Source organism: Rhipicephalus sanguineus, chromosome 1 (assembly GCF_013339695.2).
Source record: "Rhipicephalus sanguineus isolate Rsan-2018 chromosome 1, BIME_Rsan_1.4, whole genome shotgun sequence".
Taxonomy (NCBI): Eukaryota; Metazoa; Arthropoda; class Arachnida; order Ixodida; family Ixodidae; genus Rhipicephalus; species Rhipicephalus sanguineus.
Genome location: NC_051176.1, coordinates 198398243 through 198420388, shown reverse-complemented (window position 1 = coordinate 198420388; position 22146 = coordinate 198398243). Strand labels below are relative to the sequence as shown.

The 22146-nt window shown below is 46.0% G+C and overlaps 1 pseudogene; it reads left to right on the top strand.

The window, feature by feature from the left end:
• Window positions 1-22146, top strand: part of LOC119405178 (Down syndrome cell adhesion molecule homolog) — a 591162-nt pseudogene that overhangs the window by 438859 nt on the left and 130157 nt on the right.

Sequence of the window (22146 nt, the reverse complement as noted above, 5' to 3'; positions counted from 1 at the left end):
CTAATACCATGAGCTGTGATAGGAGCTGTGTGTGTGTGTCCCAGAAATAAAATGCGTCATGACAATGTATGAAACAATGCTCTATCGTCTCAGGTTGGTTACAGAGTCTACAATTTACAGTCCAGGGCACGTATATTGCTTTTTCATTGAGCCATGTCATCACTGGTAGAGCGGACGTGTGCAGTTTAAAGAAAAAGCGTTTTCGCTGCTGGCGATATACACATTCTACGTACACGGAATAATACATCATGACCAGGCAAAAGCAAATATGACAGTCGGCATACAGGTTCTGGGAAACGGTTATCCACAAGTGCAGCGGTTAGCGTTGTTCTGTCTATATTATAATGTAAATCTGGCTTTCAAAAAGTTGACAGTATCAACAATTTCTTTTAAGAATCGCGACAGCTGCGATCCCTTAGCAACACTTGTCGTGACAAGGAAAAGCAAGGTGGTAACTCGTTCTCCAGGGTACTAGCGGCAGAATACAAACGCACGCGGCGTTGGGTGAAACGCACGGGATGCCACACGTGACGAAATTAAAAATTATGCGAGACGCGGGCCATGATGCATCGTTGCCCGCGCTGCGTTTGCGTCGTATCGCTGGCGACCCGGCCACGCTAGTTTTCCATTTTGGCGTTGTAGCGCCGCGCCACTCGTGGCCAGTCGCCCAGGGAACAAGAAGAGCGTCCCGTGGCTCGTGGTGGCGTGAGCTAGTGGGAACGTGAAATCATATTCAGATGGGTGCAGGGACAAAGAAGTGAAAAAGAAGTGAGAAGGACAAAGAAGCGCGTTTGCGCTGTAAATTGTAGCCTGAGGAATATGTACCAACTAGACCCAAATGAAGTTTTATTTTAATGACCGAAATTGACGCGAGCAGGGAACGCGAGCCGTGGCTTCACGTGCCACTGCCAAGCGCCGTCTTTATTTCCTTCTCTTGAGGTCGCGCGTACTGCGGTTTTGTTTGCCGCCAAAAGGATGGCGCTACAGGGTCTTGGGACAACTCGAGCGCAAGAGTCCGAGAGTGACTTGCGTTCTGCGCATGCGCCCTGGCGGCTCGCAAATTTCTTGGGTCCCCAATTCTAAATCTCTCAAGCGTTTCGCCGGAGTTGGGATGTGCGCCCCCGACTTGTACTTTGACATACAGGGCGTGGTCGACCGTGGTCGCGCGCTTATCTGTGGAGGGGGAGTTTTGTACATCTTGTGCTTTCACCGCAAAGTTTGTGTTGAAGCTATAGACAGCACGAAGGCCACATAGCTTGCTGCAGCGGCTGCGTTTGCGAAAGGAATGAGCTGGGGTGCTACGCAGGATAGCCCGAGTTTGGCGAAACTCGAAATCTTTTTGAGCTCTGGCGACACCCCCTTTTGAACGAGCTAATAGTACGATAAGGTCAAATCCATTCCTCAGTGCGCGCTGCGTTCTATTGGTTACGATGGAACGCGGCATCATGTCAAGGACGTTTGACCAAGTTGGGTAGTGTCTTCAAACTAGAGGCATCTTCTTTCATTTCTTTGTCGTTCCACCGAGTGCAGAAGTGCACCCATGCAAGAAAACTGTCAGAAACTTTTACTAACGATATTTTGTAGAGGTACGGGCTATTTATTTTCCTTTTGAAGCGTTTAATGTCTGCACTAAGTATCCTTTAGAATAATCAGCTCCGTGTCCTCTGAGATTAGCTCCGGTCTTACAACACCGCGGCCGGGGCTAATCGCCGAGGCCACGTGTGTAGTCATCATCGTCGGCCTGTACATTCTAGCTCGTTGCTCGGCCGGGGCGCGCCCTCTTCGTCCTCTTATTAATCGTCTGCTCGCTCCCTGAGCACGTGCGCTCGGTTGATTAGGTAATTGGCTGGGCGGTATACGTACCTAGCTAATTAGGTCGGGACATGATATGATCAGGCTAATTAAGCCAAGTCATGCTAAGACCGATCTACTTAAGCCGCATCTTACTTAGATCATGCTAATGAAGCCGGGTAAAGCTTGGACTGAGCTAATGAAGAGCATGTTCATTAGCACGACGCAAATTAGGTTGCGCTCATTAATATCAAGCTAAATAGGACCTTACTCACTAAGGTCACGCTAATTAGTATTGCGATAACCGGTATTATGCAAATCAAAGCCATACTAATTAGAATGTTGATAATTAAGTTTGTATAATTAATGTGGTGTTAATTAAAACATTACCGATTAGGACATTACTATTCAATATCAATAACATCAAAAATGAAACTGAACTGACGTGTTCTTCACACCGAAGCAGACCGGGAGCAGACTGAGTAGACGAGCCACGTAAAAAGCTGAAAGAAGCTAGGTGATCACAAGCTCCTCCGATGGCTCCAACCTTGCACAAGTAGTGCATGCTGACCAAATTATTTATATGCAAAGAAGCTGCTGCTTAGCGTCCACCGCATGAAACGCTTGACAGGCTACCGACACTATGGCAGTTACGAGTTGAACTGGGGCCTTTTCAGAATCAACGAGTTTATACCCAAGTTCTCGCGTGAATCAAACTTCAATTTGATTGACAGACGCCCACCGCGTTTGCTCTTGCCGAGAAACAGTGCTCACGCTGCAACGCCAGCGAGCGGCACGATTCATCTATGAGCTTAATCGTACAGACTATGGAGACACGCACGAAGAACTACGGGTTATATCGTCACGTGGCTGCAATGTCTCGCATTCAGTTTCACCGCACTCACGACGCACTACTCATGGATGGATGCTATGAGCGCCCCTTTTATAACGGGGCGGTGACAAGTGTGCCACTAGGCTCGACAAATAAAAAAATTCTTTTTTGTAGCGTTAGCTACACTGGCCTAGCCACTTTCGCGTGGATCCTCAAGAGCCGTGCTGCGCATGCGCGAGGATCAGTGATGTCACGCACAGGAGCCGGCAAGCCGGCAACTCCCGCGCACTCCGCCGCCGCCGGTCTGCGCGCGAACGTATTGGCGCTGGCACGCGCGCAGCTATCCGCCTTCGGTGTGCAGTCGCCGTCTGACACTGCGCTGGCGCCGCTTGATGGCGCCTCTAACTGGCGTTTGCTAGAGTCACTGTATATGCTACCTTTAGGTAGCAGAGTAGCGCATAGGTCCGGCTAGCAACCACAGCTATGCGGTGAAGTCGCACTTCGTTTTTGCAGGCGACATGCCTACTGTGTCGCCGATTAACCTGTCTGGCGTGTCGAAGACCGGCGATGAACATTGGCTGTCGATGGCTTGTGTTAATTCAGTTCGCAGCAGCGGCGGAGTCGAGAAATAAAAAAAATTGGCCCAAGCGGCAGCTTCTCCGCAATGCATGGTTGCTAGCGGCGTTGGAAGACAGATGCACAACTCTGCTACCTAAAGGTAGCATATACAGTAACTAGCGTTTGCCAGTGTGGGAGAGAGCAAATGCGGCTCAACGGCGCAGAAGAGCGGAAAAGCTTAGCTCATCGGATCCCGAAGTAGTTGCCTGGCAAAATAAATATACATGTGCCACATAATACGTATACCGTGTGTGTGTCATTGGAGCAGCAGTAAGCATGACAATCAAGCTAATCCTACACAATCAGGAAAGCTAAGAATAATTAGCTGAACCTTTGCTAACGCTACGTTATCCTGGCATAGCCGAGCTAAGCCACTGCAACCTTTTTTTTATGTTGGCCTAATGCCTCTCAGCTGTGTGTGCGCCCTTGTTGCCTTCGAGAGTGGAAATTTCCAGGCTGCAGGTGGAACGAAAGAACTTGCCCGAAAGAGGACAAACGCCCACGAACACGCCTGTGGGAGACGCGATGTTCAGTTGGCAAAAAGATAGCGCGACAATCACGCTAACGTCGCTGCAATATTGAAATGTTGACTGAGTGGCGGCGCTGACGTGTTCGCACGCGGTGTTCCTTTGAAAAACGCCGCAAATGTCGCACACGCGTTTGTGATGCCATGCTCGTTCTTGTAGCCGTTTTTATCAACGCTGCTATCGCGTGCTTCGCACTGTATTCCTATCATGACCGCCATAGTGCGAGCTCGGAGCAAACTCGTGTTCCCGAGAAGCTCGGGCCATCCTGCATAGGGAACCCAAGCTCAAGTTTGGGCGCGATGCTCGCGCGGCTGAGCTATGCGCTACTGGGGGCAGACGCTGCCCGGGAAGGCGCTTTGTCACCAGATTTGCCAGCGGCGGCAGCAAGGACACGTGCGCGCATACGTTCCTCATTCGGCCCAGAGCACTGCTAGCAAACAATAGTTACATTGTGAAGCACCACAGATGCAATCCGAGAGCTCTGCGCGTGCACGTGCGCGGAAGCGGGGGCGGCAGTGTTGTGGCCTTGGATGCCTCCAGTTGCGATAAGAGCAGTGGCGCCGCTCGACGTTGCTTTGGAAGCCTATAGCCCCCCTGCTAGCCAGAAGAGCCAAAGTAGGGGCTAGTTGAACAACTGTGACAGTTCGCACTCGTCCTGTGTATACCTGCGCGTTCTTTTCGTGCGTCCTTCTTAGTGCTTGAGCAGTGCGCTGCAAGTGTCGAGTTGTGACAGTTGTTAGTTCGCACTCGCCTTGTGTGTCTTCTTTTTCTGCGTCCTTTGTGCTTGAGCAGCGTGCAGCAAGTTTCTAGCTGCTTGCCATTCGATCTTCCTGTAGCATTCCAATTTCTTGCTATCGCATTCATTTCTTCGCCCTTGAGGCGAAACTGTGACTTTTTTGGCTGGATATATTTCCTTGCACCCGTTGGCTATAGGAATGTCTTGTTTGTTCCTAAATATATTTTTAAAATTTCCCTTCATACTCTCGTTTGGCGAGCTTTCTGTTCCATTTTCCCTAACACTGGCCGAAAATCCGGTACGAAAATGTCGTCTGCAGCCATGAAAATTGTAGAGCGAGAATGACTGATGACCGTGGACCATGACGGAAAAACGTGAAACTACATTAAGACACGAAAGCGCGGCAACTCTGAAAGCGCCAAATGCAAAACATCGTACAATGCCGTCGAGGGGATTCATAGCGTATCTCTATAAAAGGTGATGACTGAGTAATGACACGTCGCTCCGTACTGATCCAGAGTGGCGAAACTTTTCGTAGCGCCGCAAGAATAGCGTCGCTACAGTGCGAGTCCTGAATTATCACTAAGGCGCACTCAGGTCACCAGCCTATCCACTTAGTCATTTTGAATACTTATTCTTTGCGGCGCATTATCACTCATTCTGAGCTACCTAGCGTCGTGTCATTGAATATTCCGTCGAGTATAACGAGGAAGCTTACGCGCTGCACTAAATTACATATACACTCATCGAATGAGCCAACGTTATCGTCGCTATTTGTGTATGAAGGAGGACATTTATATGTGTCTGCATGTATACGTATATATAATTCTTCATTAATGCTAGATACTCTCAACCGAATTCGCCGATGCGTTTCGTCCCTTATATATCCTTATCATTTAATCATTTATGGTTTCCTGCACCTAACCTAACGCAAGGCCATCGCAATGGATGCAAATAAGTCTTTCAGTAACCATGACGCAGAAACATAGCACTGAAACGAAGCAGGGATAAGAAGAACGTGAGCGATGGGCGATGCACTGACTTTAAACTACAATACAGGGTGTCCCAGCTATCACGCAGCACGATTTAAGAAAAGAGGAACAGAGCTACGCGAAGCAAACCTAGCGAACATTGTTCCTAGTACACTGGAGTAGCCACTGCTAATTTTTTCGTTAATAAGGTTTAATTAATTAGCTATAATGATATTTATAACTCGACAAGTACTCGCGTAATTATGAAAATCTCATTGAGGCATATCTATAGGCATGTTCAAACGACATCAACAGCGCCATTTTCTACAACGTACTAATTACGTGCTCATTTTTTTCCGCCTGATAAAGATATTGCGTGACGTGCCTGTATGACGAACACATATCACAGGGGATAAAATGAAAATCATGACATGCATGTCATGTACGGCATGACTTACACGCCACGCTCATTGTGCGCTTGTGGCCGTTTCGCGAGCTTGATGCGCACCAAAATTGGTATTGCGCGACGTACCTGTAAGACGAACATATATGACAGGTGGTAACATGAGAATCATGACATGCATGTCATGTACGCCATGGCTTACATGCCACGCTCATGGTGCGCTCGCGGCCGTTTCGCGAGCTTGATGTACACAAAACAGGTATTCTGCGACGTGACTGTATGTCGAGCATAAATCACAGGTCCTAACATGCAAATCATGATATACATGTCATGTGCGGCGTGATTTACATGATGCTGTCTTCGTGCGCTTCCGGCCGTTTTGTTAAGTGTATATATATCAAAATTGGTATGGCATGACATGAGTGCATGACGAACACATATGGCAGGTCATGCAGTGTATATATCATAATATACGTTTCAGTAGCATGGTATATACCAGATCGTACGTGCATGTATGCATGACAAACATGCGATAGTGAACTACATATCATAACACGAATGACTTCATTTGCTTCAAAGACAAACAAGGCGATATATGCAGGTCCTTGCTGGCTGCTTCGCATTACATCGATTCCCACAGCGCGTGAGATCTTTCGGATTTCTTTCTCTCTCTTTCTATATCTCTGTCTTTCTTTATCTCTTGCTTCTTTCTCTCTCTTTCTCTTTATTTCTCTGTGAATCTTTTTTTCGTATTCTATCTCTCCCTCGCTCTCTTTCTGTGTTCCCCTTTCTTTCTCTTTCTCTCCTTTTCTATATCTTTCTGTCTTTCTATCTTTTTATGTCTTTATTCCCATTATTTATCTCAATTTTTCTCTCTCTCTTTATTTCTATACTGTTCTCTCCCTCTTAGTGAACCAGTGGTGAGTAGTGGGATTTGCCCAATTTCTGTGGCACATACCCGTTCATGATGATGATAGTTTTCTGATAGGCCGCACGAATTCGACAGCTTCGCTGTTGAACCAATAGGTGTAACGTGAAGAAAGGAAAACTGCAATATGGATCATATAGCAAAAATGTGTAGCTTATACACAGTTGAATTTAAAAGGAGCAAGTAGAGAATGTCGATCAATGCGTACAGGTTAAAACCAGTGCGCATAATGCATTGGTTGCTAAGGAAAAATGAGACGCGGCCTAGAACATAACTGACGGGATTTGCAATCGTAGGATTGAGTCAACTGGTGCAAGTCGTTGGGAGAGGCCGTCTCGCGGTATTCGCAAAATGGAGTCATTGCTGTTTCTGTTGCCTCTGAAAAACATGCGTACATGACGTAACTCTGGGGACGTAACGCGCATACTGCAGCTCGTGCATGAGTTAATGCGCTGTGAACTCCCACGACAGTCCAGTGGTTCGCGATCCCCGCTAGCCTGTAAAACTTCCTGATACGCTGTCGTTTTGTGTTTTCAATTCCATTCCACTATGTGCTCTGCTGGCTTATTCCGGGTGATTTTCCTTACAATTGTTCCTCGATCTTTGGAACCAGACTTTCAAGCGCGTGAAATGTCTCGAGCCATCAGCATGCCATCAGGGATATAGAAGTCTACTTGTGCTGGCTTGTGCCCGACATGAGATCATCCATCGAGCGAGTCGGGCATCTTTTACATATATGCTTGCTCCGGTACGTCCCATTAAATCAGCACCTATAGCGTGGCTCTATCAATTTTGTCTGTCGGCGTCATCGTCATACCGTTGTCGATGCCGCGAGCGGCGAGAAAGTCGTGTATGCACAGTGTCTCCGCCAATCGAGCGCTTCCGTCAGCCGGATCGGGGCCGATGCGTTGTCGCTGCGTTCAGGGCCTGTACCCGCGGCACGTGCTACTCGGGAGACCCATGGAACGGAAGGGGGATGTCCGATACTAATGGGACACCGTTAGAGACGAGCGCTCGGTGAGGGGGATCGAACCTTAATTAAAACGACTGGCAGCTTCGTTCGTCGTGCCTCCGGCGCACGTTCTCCACAACTGCGGAACGCGAGCAAAGCGCCAAATTAGTTCACCTATTAGTAGGGCTAACGGAGGACTTTGCCGAGGCCGAAATGGGAAGGGAATGGCGGAGAGAGGCGCGTTGACTGCTCTTCTTGGAGCGTGCGTGCTCTCCTTGGGACCTGAAATGTTCCGCTTAAAATGTTGGCCATCGCCCAAGACTCCCGATAAGCTACACACACAATGAGAATAGCTTAAAGCAATCGCAGTCCCTTGGCACTACTGCTACAGTCAGTGTGTAATAATAGTAAACATAGAGGTGCCAAAAGAAACGATCATATGAAGTTGTGATGCACCCGCACGGCCATCGCCTGTGACGTAATTGTTTATATATCGCTCTGCTGTCTCGCATGTTGCTCACTAACGATTTGCCAAACGTTTGTACGTGTCGTTCCATTGTTTATTTTGGCATGCGGACGTGATTACGCAAGGCATCGTTTGTTCACTTCGGCCTCCAAAGTTAAATCATCAATCAATTGGACTCATGGATATACGAATACAGCGCTGTTCTTTTCATTTCTACAGATACATCGCGGAGGAAACTGTTGTATTTTAAAGCGTAGCTCTTAGGCGCCCGTTCCTGCGTAGGGCGTCGGCGTGCCTCGTCTCTCGACGTCGCTCGCCGTAACCGAGCGAACGAGCACAGCGAAAGACGCCTCGTGTGCAGCGTCACGTGCGCGTCCGCCAATCAGAGCTCATAACGCCGTGTCGTACGTCGCGAGCATTGTGGTCGTCGAAACTTTTTCTCGGTGGAGCCTGCGCGCACATTGGACCTTTCGACGAAAAGACATAATACTGGCGCTAATGTACAGTATGTTCGAGCACCGTGTCCATCTTTGGCTTGTCACTCTCACTTAGACTGTTCAAAATGGATAGAGCAGCATTCAGAGATTACTCGACGATCATTCACATGCCACAAGGCTTCCTTCATGACCCGAGTAGCACTGACAATTGGACGAGTTGGTACGGATATATGGATTTAGAACGGTGCAACAAGGCAGGCGAAAAGACGAATGATCACACGAACACAGGCGCCAGCCTTCGTGACCATCAAGAACTTGCAGAGGTGTGTTTCTTGAAGATAAACTACGTGTGGAAAGTAAAAGGTTGTCTGCAGCTGTATGTACATACATGTCTGTCAAATTTCTCATTAGGGAGCATAGCCTTTTTTTTTATCCGCCGTCATCATCGACAGAGGGTGGGAAGGGACAGGGGTTAATCCCCTCTTCCCCTCGCCTTGCCCGAAGGAAAACTGCCGGACCAGCTTTAAATAAAGTTTATTCACTCACTCACTCATGCTTCCATCATTTTTCATCGATCGCATGTATAGAAAAAGATACTCTTAATGCAATTCCGCTTTGCAGAGCTGATAGAGAAAAAAGTTACGGCGTTCAAAAAAGATACAATGCGTCAATTAGCTAATAGTTACAAACACGAAGAAATCTAGACTCACTTAGCCTAATTGTAATATACTCAAACTTCTGAAAAGCTTTTAAGTCCAACGTTACTTTTCATTGCACTCGCTATAGAACACTTCCGACACATATAATAGAAAATTGTGTGCTCCCAAACGCTACGTTTGAAACCTATTTATGGTTTCTTTTGTACCCTTACAAACGCTGCACTAAATGGACAGCTAAAAGCAATAATTTAGCGCGAATTTACGCTATCTGTTTTTATTAGTTCAACACGTACTTGTCGGTTACTATATAAGTCATTTTGAGAAAATGAAATATACGAACTCCTTTGGCCCAGTATGACCGAGAAGCCGTGTTGGTGCGGTGAAAGGCTTCCTTCGCGTTTGAAAAGCTGTCAGCAGTTTTTACGAACACGCTGCTGTCTATGCATCCTATATTTACATATTTGTCAAAGGTAACCTCAACAAGAGGTAGCAACGCTGTCGCGACAAAAAAAAAGGAGAAAAATTGTGAGACGAGCGGAAGTCAGTGTCGTTAGATTGGCATGCTGTGCACCCCACGAGTAAAGACGGAAAACTCGTTGTTGAAAGAAGGAAAAAAAAATAATAATAACACGACGAGAGACGAAGGAGAAAGAGAAAGCAACATTTATTTTTCAATCTCGGACCCTCGAAACCCAAATTTAACTATTGCACTCCGCAAAAAAAAAATTGCTTTCAATACGTTGAAATCGAACTTTAGTGGCATACCACACATGTGGTTAAAACGTCTCGTAACGCTACCGAGGGGTAAGTAATACATTGCGCAGTGTAGCTATGTTTCTTTCTGGTGTCGCAACCTGTGCGGTAGCGCCGCAAATTTTTATAGCCGTGGTTGCACCGTATAATTATCTCGGAGGAAAAAAAAATTGTACATCTAAAGGACCGGCTGCTATGCGTGTTACGTGCCACGGATCGTATCAGTTTTCGCAGCTCTTCGCAGAGTTCGAAACCGATTTTGTCGAGGCCCCCACACGGTGGAGCACTCTGTGCCAGATTAAAAAGAAAAAGAAACTTCAATGAAAAAAGAATAAACGCTTAAATGCACTGTCGAGGTTGCGGCGAATCCGCGGGTGCGACAACAACAGCACGCTGGCCCAACCTCATTCTCTGCGGACATCGAATAATTGCGTAATGCACTACGTGGCCCCTGAATGCCGGAAAATGACAAAAGTAGCGGCACCGAAAATCCCTCGTGGCCGCGGTCTTTCCCATCTCATTTTTCTCTTTCTTCTCCTGGAAATGTCGATGTTTTGCAACGCCCATTTTTATACCCCGCATGCACATGCTTGCGGCATCAGTGTTGCGTAGTTGCAATAGCGGGGCTTCATATTGCCCACGCCATTCTTTTTGAATGCAAGCTTATGTATTGTACGAGTAAAGCTACTACTGTGCTTGGCTATGGGAAGAGCTTACCGAGAGGTAACGAAAAGCAGGTTACGAGCGCTGCCATGAAAAGACTTCAAAAGACGCCGAATCAGTCGGAAATAATGAGCGGCCAAGGAGGCAGCATCTGCAAAAGGCGTGCTTCGTTTGAAGTTTTCTAAGGCAAATTAACCGCAAACTTAGCTTTCTTTCTCGAAATCAAGGTTCGCGATAGCTCAAGCTCGGCAGTCTGAAGATTCATCTAATAATAGCACTATTCGCAATATTCTCTGTTACGCGCTTGACGGCGAAGTAATCAGCGCAGAATAGTAACGGAATTCACCTTTTCCTAACACACGTAAAGCGCTCATTCATATAAAGAGGCGGGCTGTGTAATCTCAGCAGGAACGTAATTGGCACCGTACTGTTTTGTTTTAAATGCGAAGCATTTCTTAGCGAACCTCAGGCACTTTGGCCGTTTCTATCTACGTATCTATCTATCTATCTATCTATCTAGCCGCCTACGTCTGGGCGCTCTCTTGGTCGTCTCCATAATTTGTAATATACGAAAATTGGCATAGCAGGGGATCAGTGTATGACGAAGACGATTAACTGGTCATGAGATGAATAACGCAAAATACCTGTCGCGTACGTCATGAAACCCTTTCCCTCAGTCACGTGGGGCACATACCCGCATACCCGAGTTCATGTTATGCGGGTATGTGCCACAGGTGATACAGAGTCTAAATCAACTCATTAAACGCGAACATACACATTGACACGCGAGGAAAGTGATAATAATAATAATTCTTGGGGTTTTGTCTCAAAACCACGATATGATTATGACAGACGCCGTAGCGAAGGGCTCCGGAAATTTTGACTATTGGGTATTCTTCAACGTGTACCCAGATCGCACAGTACACGGGCATCTAGCATTTTGCCTGCATCGAAATACGACCGCCGCGGCCGGGATCGAACCCGCGACGTTCGGGTCAGCAGCCGAGCACCGTAACCGCTACACCACCGCGGCGGACGCAAGGAAAGTGAGGAACTTGAAGACAGGACACCCCTGGAAGATACTCAACTACCATCCACTCGTCCACGAGGTCCGCAACATGGATAACGAAAAACCGGGGTCAATGCTTCCTACAATAAATCTGCTGTGAGAACCAGGCCTCTAATCATTACCGGTGACTTCAACATTGATTTATTCATACGCAACAACGGTTGGTCCTTATACTGCGAAAAAGACGGCTTGGGTGTGGACAGGGCGTCAAAAGGCCTCGCTGCTACGTCCACGACAGGAGGCATCATACATCATTTCATCGTAAGAGGCGTCCAGGATTTCCACCAGTTGCACTATACCTCGCACTTCACTACACTTAGACTCCTAATAGCCGGGATCACGAACGGATCCGATTAACAAGTCCGGTCCAGCCGCTGGTGATCACTGATCACGGTGGTGATGACCCTGTTGAAGAACTCTCAAGAAACCATTCTACACCTACACACGGATTCGTGAAACGTGCGTGCGTTCTCCGTTATAACGGACAAGTATAAGCATAACAATTGTAACTCTGACTGTAACGTACGTGCAGTGCTGCTGCACGTGCCACTAGGCTGTGTGCATACCTAGGGAAACTTTCCTGAATGAAGCTCACTTGCGAGCTAAAGGCTGTCCTGTGCATCTCTGTTCCTTCTTTGGCCTGTTCGGATTCGCGCTATCCAGTATTGAAGCATAAGCACTATAACCAGCTTACCGCGTCTGGTGTTGGTAACACCCATGTTGGCATCGTTACGCAACTGTAAACAATTGGTATTGTTATAGAATACATATGCTCTTCAACAGAGGAGTGTGGGTATACCAATTCCACATTTCTCTAGCGTCATTCCGTAACGTTTCGCTCAATGTGAAAAATTACGCCACAGTCACCATCACGCGCATGCTTCGCATTACGTCGATTCCCAGGGTACGTGGGATCTGCCGAATTTTTCGAACGAGCCGGCTCGAGATCTTTATTTTTTCTCCTGTGCGAGATCAATCATGTGCGAATGAGAAAAAAACATTGATTCTATTTCGGCCCCCTGGTCTGGGCACTATAGGTGTTGGGGCGATGGTGAGAGGCTGCGAGAAACGGGGCTTTGGATGTAACAAGAAACACTATACCCAGGAAGTACACGGCGCAACAAAATTTTCGCTTCGCGCTTTTTCTTTTCTTTCCGACGCACTCTCTCGTTGGTCTCTTGTTTCTATACGCTCTCTGAAAGTTCACTTGTATTATTTTTATCGTGTCACCTATACGTATGAACCATAAGCGTCCTATTTTGCAGCGCGCCTTTATAGTATATGCCTTCTGAGGTAAGTGAGCATGACGAAGTACTGTGAAGTCTGTCGACTTCGCACACAATGTCAAATTTCAGGGCTTTTAATAAAGCATTCGCTTGTAGCCATTACGTTATTGCGAAGTGCCCTTTCCTATACACCAGGCGACCCAACCGCTCGCGGCATGCGGCTGCGTTATCGCAGGAGGCACACGTATTGTCACACAGAATGTGAGACTGCGTGCTCAGAGGACACGCTTTAGTCCCGCGGATACGTTACGGAAGCAGACATGTTTTACGAGTCCGTACGGTGGTGAACTCTCTCTGCTTGTGTTTCAGGTCCCCCGAAATTCGATGTGAAGTTTCGAGCCCACGCCGTCAAGAGAGGCGAGAAGGCCCGATTGCAGTGCACGGCCATCGGAGACCTGCCCATCGCGATAACCTGGTCGAAGAACAATGACAGGGTTCCCGAAAAGAACAAGTACAAGTACGTGTCACTTGCCTCTTTCTGTTGTTTTGACATTCCAAACTATTTTCACAGCCCAGTGTAAGGTAGTAAACCGGAAACTCGAATCTGGTTGTATTTACTCTCTCTTTCTTTTTGTATTTCCGTGCTCGAAGTGTGCGCACACATAGCTCACACGTAACGGTGGCGACGCCGTCCTGCGTCTTGTATCGTAAAAAAATTTTGTATCCTTCACGTATGGAATTATTCGTTTAGGTCATTCACTTCTCTTCCAAAGGGAATCATTGTCAGCTTAACATACGTGTCAACTCTTTTGTCTTTTTTACTGAGTCGATCTCGCATTTAAGTTTTTAGCACATTGCTGATATCATCTAAAAAAAAGTTTTTTAGCTCAATGCTGATATTTTCATGCATAGTACGTTCGATTAACGTCGCTTGATTGCTCAGCAGCAACGTATAATTGTACCAATTAGCTTGAATCAATGTCGCAAATTTTTCTCACGGTGCTCTCACGAACTAATCAAACTACCGGTGAACCCTATTATGCATTTCAGTGTGCTCGTTTCCTTTCTTTCCCTTTGTTGTTGTTTATCACGTGCGTATTGCTTGTCTATGTAACTTTAATTATATTGTGACGCTATTCATCTTTTGTATAAACTTACCCCTTGATTCACCTAGACGAGCAAACCAAGTACTTCCCAGCATTCCCTCTTATTCTCCTCTCTCTCTCTCTAGTTCGTGTAATACCGTAGCGACCAAGCACTAGTAAATGCTGAGATTCAGACTAGTCATTTTTTCCTGCCCTTGCTGCTCATATAGTTTATCCATGCAACTTTTCACGGCGTTCTAATTAAACGAAAAGTCCGATTAACCGCGGCTGACTTAGCGACAGTCTGCTTTATTAGTAAGCGACTCAACTTGCACTTGTCGTGCTCGGCAGCTACGGAATTAGACAAACTAGAAAGAGAGGAGATTAAGGGACGAATGCTAGGAAGTATTTGGCTTGATACCCTGCATGAATAAGTGATAAGGTTATACAAAATACTCTTAAATCGGTCGGGGTTAATTCGACCTTTCGTTTAAGTTCGAACGCGGTGAAAACTCGCAGGGAGAAACTAAACACAGTTAGGGATAGAAAACTTGACTAGTGCGAACCTCGAAAACATGTCGCATCAGTTTATTCTACACCTACCTTTTTTTTTTTTTCATTTGTTCGATCTGTGCGGGAAAAAAAGAAAAGTGCATGTTGTATCTAAAAACAAAGTGATGGTTACAGTGTTTCTTTCTTTCTTTCTTCTTTCTTCTTTCTTTCTTCTTTCTTTCTTTCTTTCTTTTTGTACGAAGCAGGCCGGATACTTCCTACGCATTAGTTGAGATCAAGCCACGCAGTCTGTGGCCGATACGCTGGCACAGTTCACAAGCAAAAACACGGTACGCCTTATCTAGCGTCGGTTTGCGCCAGGTAGCAGCCGTATAAACAGCGCGTCGATATATTTCCGTTCCCGCAAGACGAACGTAGTACATGCCACAGGTATAGGTGCTTGTACCATCGACGCGCCATATGTGGGGCGTAGGACGGCCGTTCTGTCTCCTAAATCTATACACGTGCAACTCTCCATTCACTCTCGGGAACCAGCTGCGTCGATATGGCGGCGTCGCCAATGATGGAAGGAAAGAGAGAAGATGGCGACACGCGCTAGGTTTATAGCCCGCCTGATTGATTCGCGATCGAACGACTCCTGCTTGAATCCCAGTGCACGGAAAGTCGGTTTCTCCCTGCCCTTCCCTCCATGTGTCGCGGGCTACATTTGCGAGCAGGTTGTACGTGTCAGGCGGGCAATCGACTCCAGACGGCAACTAGCTCAACCTAATGGAAAATGTCGCAGCGAATTTTTTCACGGTGCTTGCAGCACGTCCTTATGCATTGAACGATTCCAGAAACTTGGGATTGCATCGAAAGCTGTCACTTTGTCGTGGCTAATGCGGGATTGTAGCTACTCTAGGTTGTGATTAGCATCACGCCAAGTTGAAACGGGGGCGCTTTGATGTTATCAACGAGTTCTTGGCGTGCCACGTTTCCGTGCCGGCTTTGTGGTGACTATAGACAGATCTACTCTACTGGTCAGGTTTTTTTTTTTTTTTTCGTGTAGCGATGTCGCGTCGACAACAAGTGGCTTTTTCTACGCCAGTACATGCTGCCAACAGCAGCCTCGTTTTCGGGCATATAGTTATGCGTCTAAGGATTGGTACGAAGCCATCCTTAACACAGAGTGGCTAGGCCGAACTGAATGCCTCACGACGATTGAATCGGTAAACTGTACAACTTTCCTTTTGCTCAGCTCAGTTATTCATCCAAAGAAACCGGCATCAAAAGGTACCTAAATACAGCTCGAAAAGGCTAGCTACTAAGGTTGTTAACCCAACTTCAGGAAACGTCACAGCAAGTACATCAGGTAGCAGTTATGTGCGCTTAGACGCTGAAATCTCGCAGATCGTATAGTTGAAATGTGTTGCTTTGACACATCGCACAGATGCGGCGTTACTAGTCGTCCAAAGACACGTTGCTATAAATATATCTTAACAAAATGGGGCTTCCGGCTAATGGGTATTTTATGACTAAATGTTTTTAGCGCATAGACCAAAGGCATAAGAAGACATATGGAACGCGAAATGACGCGCCTACAACATTACAAATCTAGTTCCCAATGTGTTGTGATGATGTCAAAGTGGCTAAGGCATCCTCCATAGGCGTTTGTGTTAGGTGTCCTTATAATAAACACCTTGACGGCTGTGCACGATCTGTAGACGAGATTTATGCGGTCAACTTGTTCGGAACAACGAAGGTGCGTGTCTAGCAGATCGGTTGCAGTCTGCAGAAGCAAACATTGAAGGCAGGGAGAGGAACACTCATTAATAAGTTAACAGTTTAAAGGCACTCTGATCGGAAAGCCATCTACATCTGCATCCATCTACACGAAAATTGAAAGGTCGCTTAACCCTTTGAGAAGCTATGTACACAATTGTGTACACCACTTGCTTTTGCTATTTGTATCGACTAAGGGCTAAGAAGGAGCGAGATACATTGAAATGAACCTCCTGCATCATAAATTTGTCTCCATTTAACTTCATTTTGCAGTGTACTGTTGCATATGATCACATTGCTGAAGACACTACCATATTCGACGAGTCGTTCGACGTGCTGCTTCCCGCGACCCACGTCAAAAGTGTAATGTTTCTTTGCTTAACACGGACATAACCAAAAACGAATTTGCACTCTTTTTCTAGCCTGAGAGTTCATTCAATTTATGCAAAAATGCAGCATGAATGTCTTCAGAATAAATAGATAATTAATTACAAAGTAACTAGGAATGATTGCTTTGACACACATAAATTAACTTATTACGACATTACTTTCATTGCAAGATAATATCGAGTGTCTTGCAATAACATTGTATTGATTTAACGCACTTACAGACAGTTCTTCATAGGTGGCGTCTGAAAGGGTTAAGACGTGTTGGGGATAAACACAAAGAAAACTCTACCCCTTTACTTTTTGCCTCTAATCTGATTGGAGGAATGAGAATGCGTATAACGAAGTTCGCATGGGTGGCGCAGATGGCGTTAAATAATCTTAAATATGCATTTATATTTAAAGTCAAAATGCATCGTGATAAATTAGCCAGTTTGATTTGGATTCGGGTTTGGCGATGAAGCTGAGCTACGCTGCTCAAGTCGTCTTTCGTTCACACAATCGACAATGGTGGTGTAGATCTAAATCCGCTGGGAAAATCACTTTGCTAAGGCACGTAATGAGTCGATAAACCCGTGTGATTACAAAACTACACTTTGTCAGCACTTGGGCTCTGTGAGCTCAATCTGGGTGACTCTTTTAGAATCACGAATTTTCGCTTCATAAAGGCACCATTTCTTATGTTAATTTATTTATTAGTAGAATTGTAGTTTATTAGTAATGCATGAAACTAACGTATCACGCTGGTTGTAAGACTTAAATCGGTAGAAAACTTCCAACAAGACGGCGTGTCTGTTGAGGGTTCAACTAATTTCGCTTCCTGTTGCCCTTCTGTGCCGTATAGACGCGCTATTCTGTTTGGATGAAGCTATACGCAAAGATACAACAACATTAAAGGTTATCAACTCGCCCAGACCAGTACCATTCTAAAGGTCGATATTTCACCCTTCCCCACCTCCTCCCTTCACCTAACAAGCGTATTATTATGTTCTGTCCAAACAACATCACAGAGATGCTCGTAGCGTCATTTTACGCCACACTTCTAAAGAACTTATATGTCACTTCTCTGGTGGGATCGTAATTATTTCTCATTCATAATTAAGCTGGAATCTCTATGTAGAATGAAATTGTATATGTACACGTGCCGTCGCGGCATCGCAGCAAAAACCGCGCAAAGGAGCAAGCCATTCGTTTTAATCGAGGGTCTTCCCGAATAAAGTTGAAACGTCTCATTCGTTCCAATTTATAGAGATTTTTAAAACGTCGAGGTCACTCCTAAGAAAAATAAACAGACTGTGGAAAGAAAAATGCCGCGCAAATACAGCGCACCCACGTGCACAAACTGCGGATCGACGAGGAAGCAGAATGTTGCGACATTGCTCTTCATGTCCACTTTTCCTGTCTCATCGCGAGTTACGTCCTTCGGAAGGACTCTAAAGTTGTTTTCGATCAACAACAAACCTACCAAAGAAGGAAAAAAAGCATCATCAGCGCCATCCATCGATGGCACTGCCTTCTTCCGTTCAGGACATGGCAGCTCGACTTCTCGTCGCTGCTACTCCTCTATATTTGAACGGCAAAACGAGAATGGGATACGATGTCGAACTCTTTCATGGCGTGCATGTGGCTCAGGGCTACATAGGCTGAAAATTTTATGAGAGTTATGAATGCACGTCCGTCTTGGTTCTTGGTCAGGATACGAGACACCGCCCATTTGGTTACGAGTTGGGCTGCCGCAGCTTGCTCTCATTTCGTTTTGCTTTCCCGCGTTCGTTCTTTCCGTGGCAGCCATAACTTTATTATGCGACAGCAATTCGTCATGTACCGCGCGGGTAGCTATTCCTTTTTGAACTTCAGTGACCGCTCACGTTTGCTACAACAATCAAACGAAAACGAGTGCTGCCCGGAAAGCCTATCTGTTTTCGGTACGTCTTGAAAGTACGGCCAAGGGATGTCCGCTGGATCCTTCTCGCTCAGCATCGCTACCTCCCATCGGTGCGTGGTGCCCAGTGAGTTTTCGATGGTTGTTGACCGTTTAATCAATATTCATCGGCGTGCCCAGAGCTCGTTATAGTTCGCTGCAGGCAACACTGGACACGCATTCTTTTTTGCCTCATGTTTACTTTGTTTTTCAGGCGTGTGAGTGCGTGAAAGCAGAATATCCACTGGTGGAAACTCAAGGCATTCGAATGGAGCAAGTGGGTGTGTTTGCTGTGAAATTCATCGCGAGCTATGGCAACCGTTTGTCTTGACAATAACTATAGGCAAACAATATCCCCATCGTCTTCGACTTGCTGCTTTTATTACCGCGAACCTGAATTACTGTACCGCAAGAACAAACGGGAGCTTTCCTATTAATTACTTATTAAACGCTACAGCCATCTACTAAAAATGACTAGCTGAAAGTAGCGCGTTCAGTGTGTATCAAATTACTGCAGATGAAGTTAAACGTATGCGACCTGGGGTCAAAGTGGAGCAAAAGAATTAACAGATCACAACCATCGGCTTGACTTATGACGACGTCTGAATCGACGCAGATATAGGAATGAAAAAACACCGACGGCTGATTACTATTTAATTTCTAAAAAAAAAGCTCCTGTGCTTCGTAAGGAAGCACGTAGTGGCCACTCACGCGTAGAAGCTTTTCTTTCGAAGTTTATCACTTAAATACGGGGCCACTCTACGATAATGTATTTTCTCATACTTTCGTCACCTTTAAAGAGTATACCACAGAGTTTGCGTCTAGTTCTCTTCGTATGGGAGAAAATCATGAAATAACAGCACATAAATCGACTTGAACTGAGTCGGGCTGCCATCCTAACCCTCTCGATGGAGACGAAAAGCAGGAAATTGTACACTGTCAGCAGGGGCGTAGCCAGAAATTTTTTTCGGGGGGGGTTCAACCATACTTTATGTATGTTCGTGCGTGCGTTTGTATGTGTGCGTGCCTATATACGCAAGCAAAACTGAAAAATTTCGGGGGGGGTTTGAACCCCCCCAACCCCCCCCCCCCCTTGGCTACGCCCCTGACTGTCAGACACGATAGAGACTCAGACGAGATGGCATGTTAAGCTATGACTTATGGACGGACACTCGATTTGATTAGCTGCAGAAACTGCAAGAGTGTTACGATGCTGCATTGACAAAGGTCGTGATCACAACATTCAGCATTTAAAGAAATATCTTTCATCATGCTCGGTCGAGGCGATCCGACGCACACATTTTTGATCTTGTGAAGCGCAGTCATATTTTCAACGCCACACGAGGATTCTGCCACACGAGGATATGGTGTTTTTGAATGCAACAGGATAAGACATGCAGTTCCACCACTGGTGTTGTCAAGCGAAGCATTTAGTGGAACCATAGAAAAGTAATGTTATGCCTAACGGCGATGCATACAATTGAGTATATTTCTATCCTACGTATCCTGTGATCTCATGCGGTGTTTGTACTTACCCACCTTAAATGTAACGTTCATTTCATCAAATGTGTATGTGTGTATATCACACTGGCTGTTAATCAGTTACGATGAACAGCCAGTGTGACATACACACTATATAAACACCGAACCAAGGGGACGCACAGTGTGAAATGCCGCTAGACCGAAAGAAAAGTAAAAAGTCTCAGGGTCCCTTGTCGCGTGCTAAGACGACTTGACAGTCGAAAACCATTACGTGTGCACTATTTTAACGTTTGTGCTATTTCGACATCATCTTCAATTACTCTCATTTACTTTTTAGTACGTTCAATCACTTCAAATTACGACGAATTAATTCTTAATTACGTTCGGTCGTTTTCGTTCCTTCTTAAGGGTCTCAATTACTTCTCAATTACTCTCCACCACTTCTCACTTCACTTCGTAGTACTTTAATGGACGTTGGGACGTCTTGTATGACGCATGGAGCCACGAGGCGCGCAGCTTGCTTTTTTGCTTTGTTTTATTTTTTTCAACTACCCATGCTGACTACGCCAACGGTCACTCTTCGCGTTTGATGAGGCATGTAAGGCTTTCGCTTTAATATAACATGAAGGTTTGGAAAGACAGCATTGAAGTCGTAGAAATTTCGCAACAGCTTTGCTCTCATCCTAATGACAAGGCTCGCAAGGACAGAATATCCGAAATTGAAAGGTTCAGTCCAGTTATATGAGATGGTCCTTTTAAAATATTTTATTGCGATAGCAATTATAAGGGCACTCCAGGCGAAAATTTGCCCTCGGCGTCACCGCGCACTGATGTCATGTATATAGTCAAAGGGCAAAGATCTCCGCGCGCTACGCTGAAGGTGGTGACTTCATGTGCGCAGTGATCCAAGAGGCGGACGGGTGGGCTGTGGTGCGGAGAACAGGTGGTGCGCACGGATAGCGGGTGATAATACGTTTCCTCTAGTCAGCCCGGCATGCTTGCTCCGCATAGCTGAGCGTACAGGCGGCCCGCGCCCCCTATCTTGCAAGAGGTCTGAGGCGATCAAAAATGGCCGCTCGCTTCGTGCTAAATGACTTCCCGTGTGCGTAGTCTATGCGGTCACGTTACCCCAGGTTCGAAAACACATCCAAGCGTTTGCCCACCTCTTCCTGCGCTCTTCATCCCACCAGAATTGTGACAGCGAATGTTAGCGGTCATCATATGTGCGTGACACCATGCTTGTTCGATTATCAGTGAGCGAGTGTTCACTGCAGTATATCCGACCGATCAAACCACGAACCTTACTTTGTGCACTTATCTAATACATTGCAATTGTTATCAAGGCTTCGCCTTTCGTCTGAAAATTACTTTCAGAACCACGGACTGTCCGGCTAGTTGGTGCATGATACGAATGGGCTTGTTGTTTGGGTTGTCCCGTCTTATTTGGTTTCTTCTCACGTCATTCAGCTCAACAGCGCAACTCATACGAAACTGCCTTTTTTTTCCTTAATGATGAGAAACGGCAGCATGGTAAGAAGTAAGTGTTCAGGTCGTCTTATCGTTCAGGTCGTCTTATCTTACCACAAAATGAGCACAATATAGGCAGGGCGTCCAGACCAAATGTATGCAAACAATACTTAAGGAGAGATACTCGACAGCTGGAATTTAGTGAGCAGGGCTTAACTTGTTCGAGTACAGCAGAAATTTCTAGGTCAAGGGAAAACGATGATCTTAATATGTCAATGATGGATTGCATTGCATAATCGATGTATTGTACAACTGATGCTTTCGTAAGTGACCTGGGCCGGTTGCTCAAACTCAAACCAGTGGTCCAGTGATCGAGAGCACATTCTCGCAGGTTGTCTGCAAATACGGGCTCACGTGTTCTCCTTCCTGTATCATGCATAAATCCCGCAGGCAATGCCCACTTCGCAAGTTTGTCGGACTATATATATATATATATATA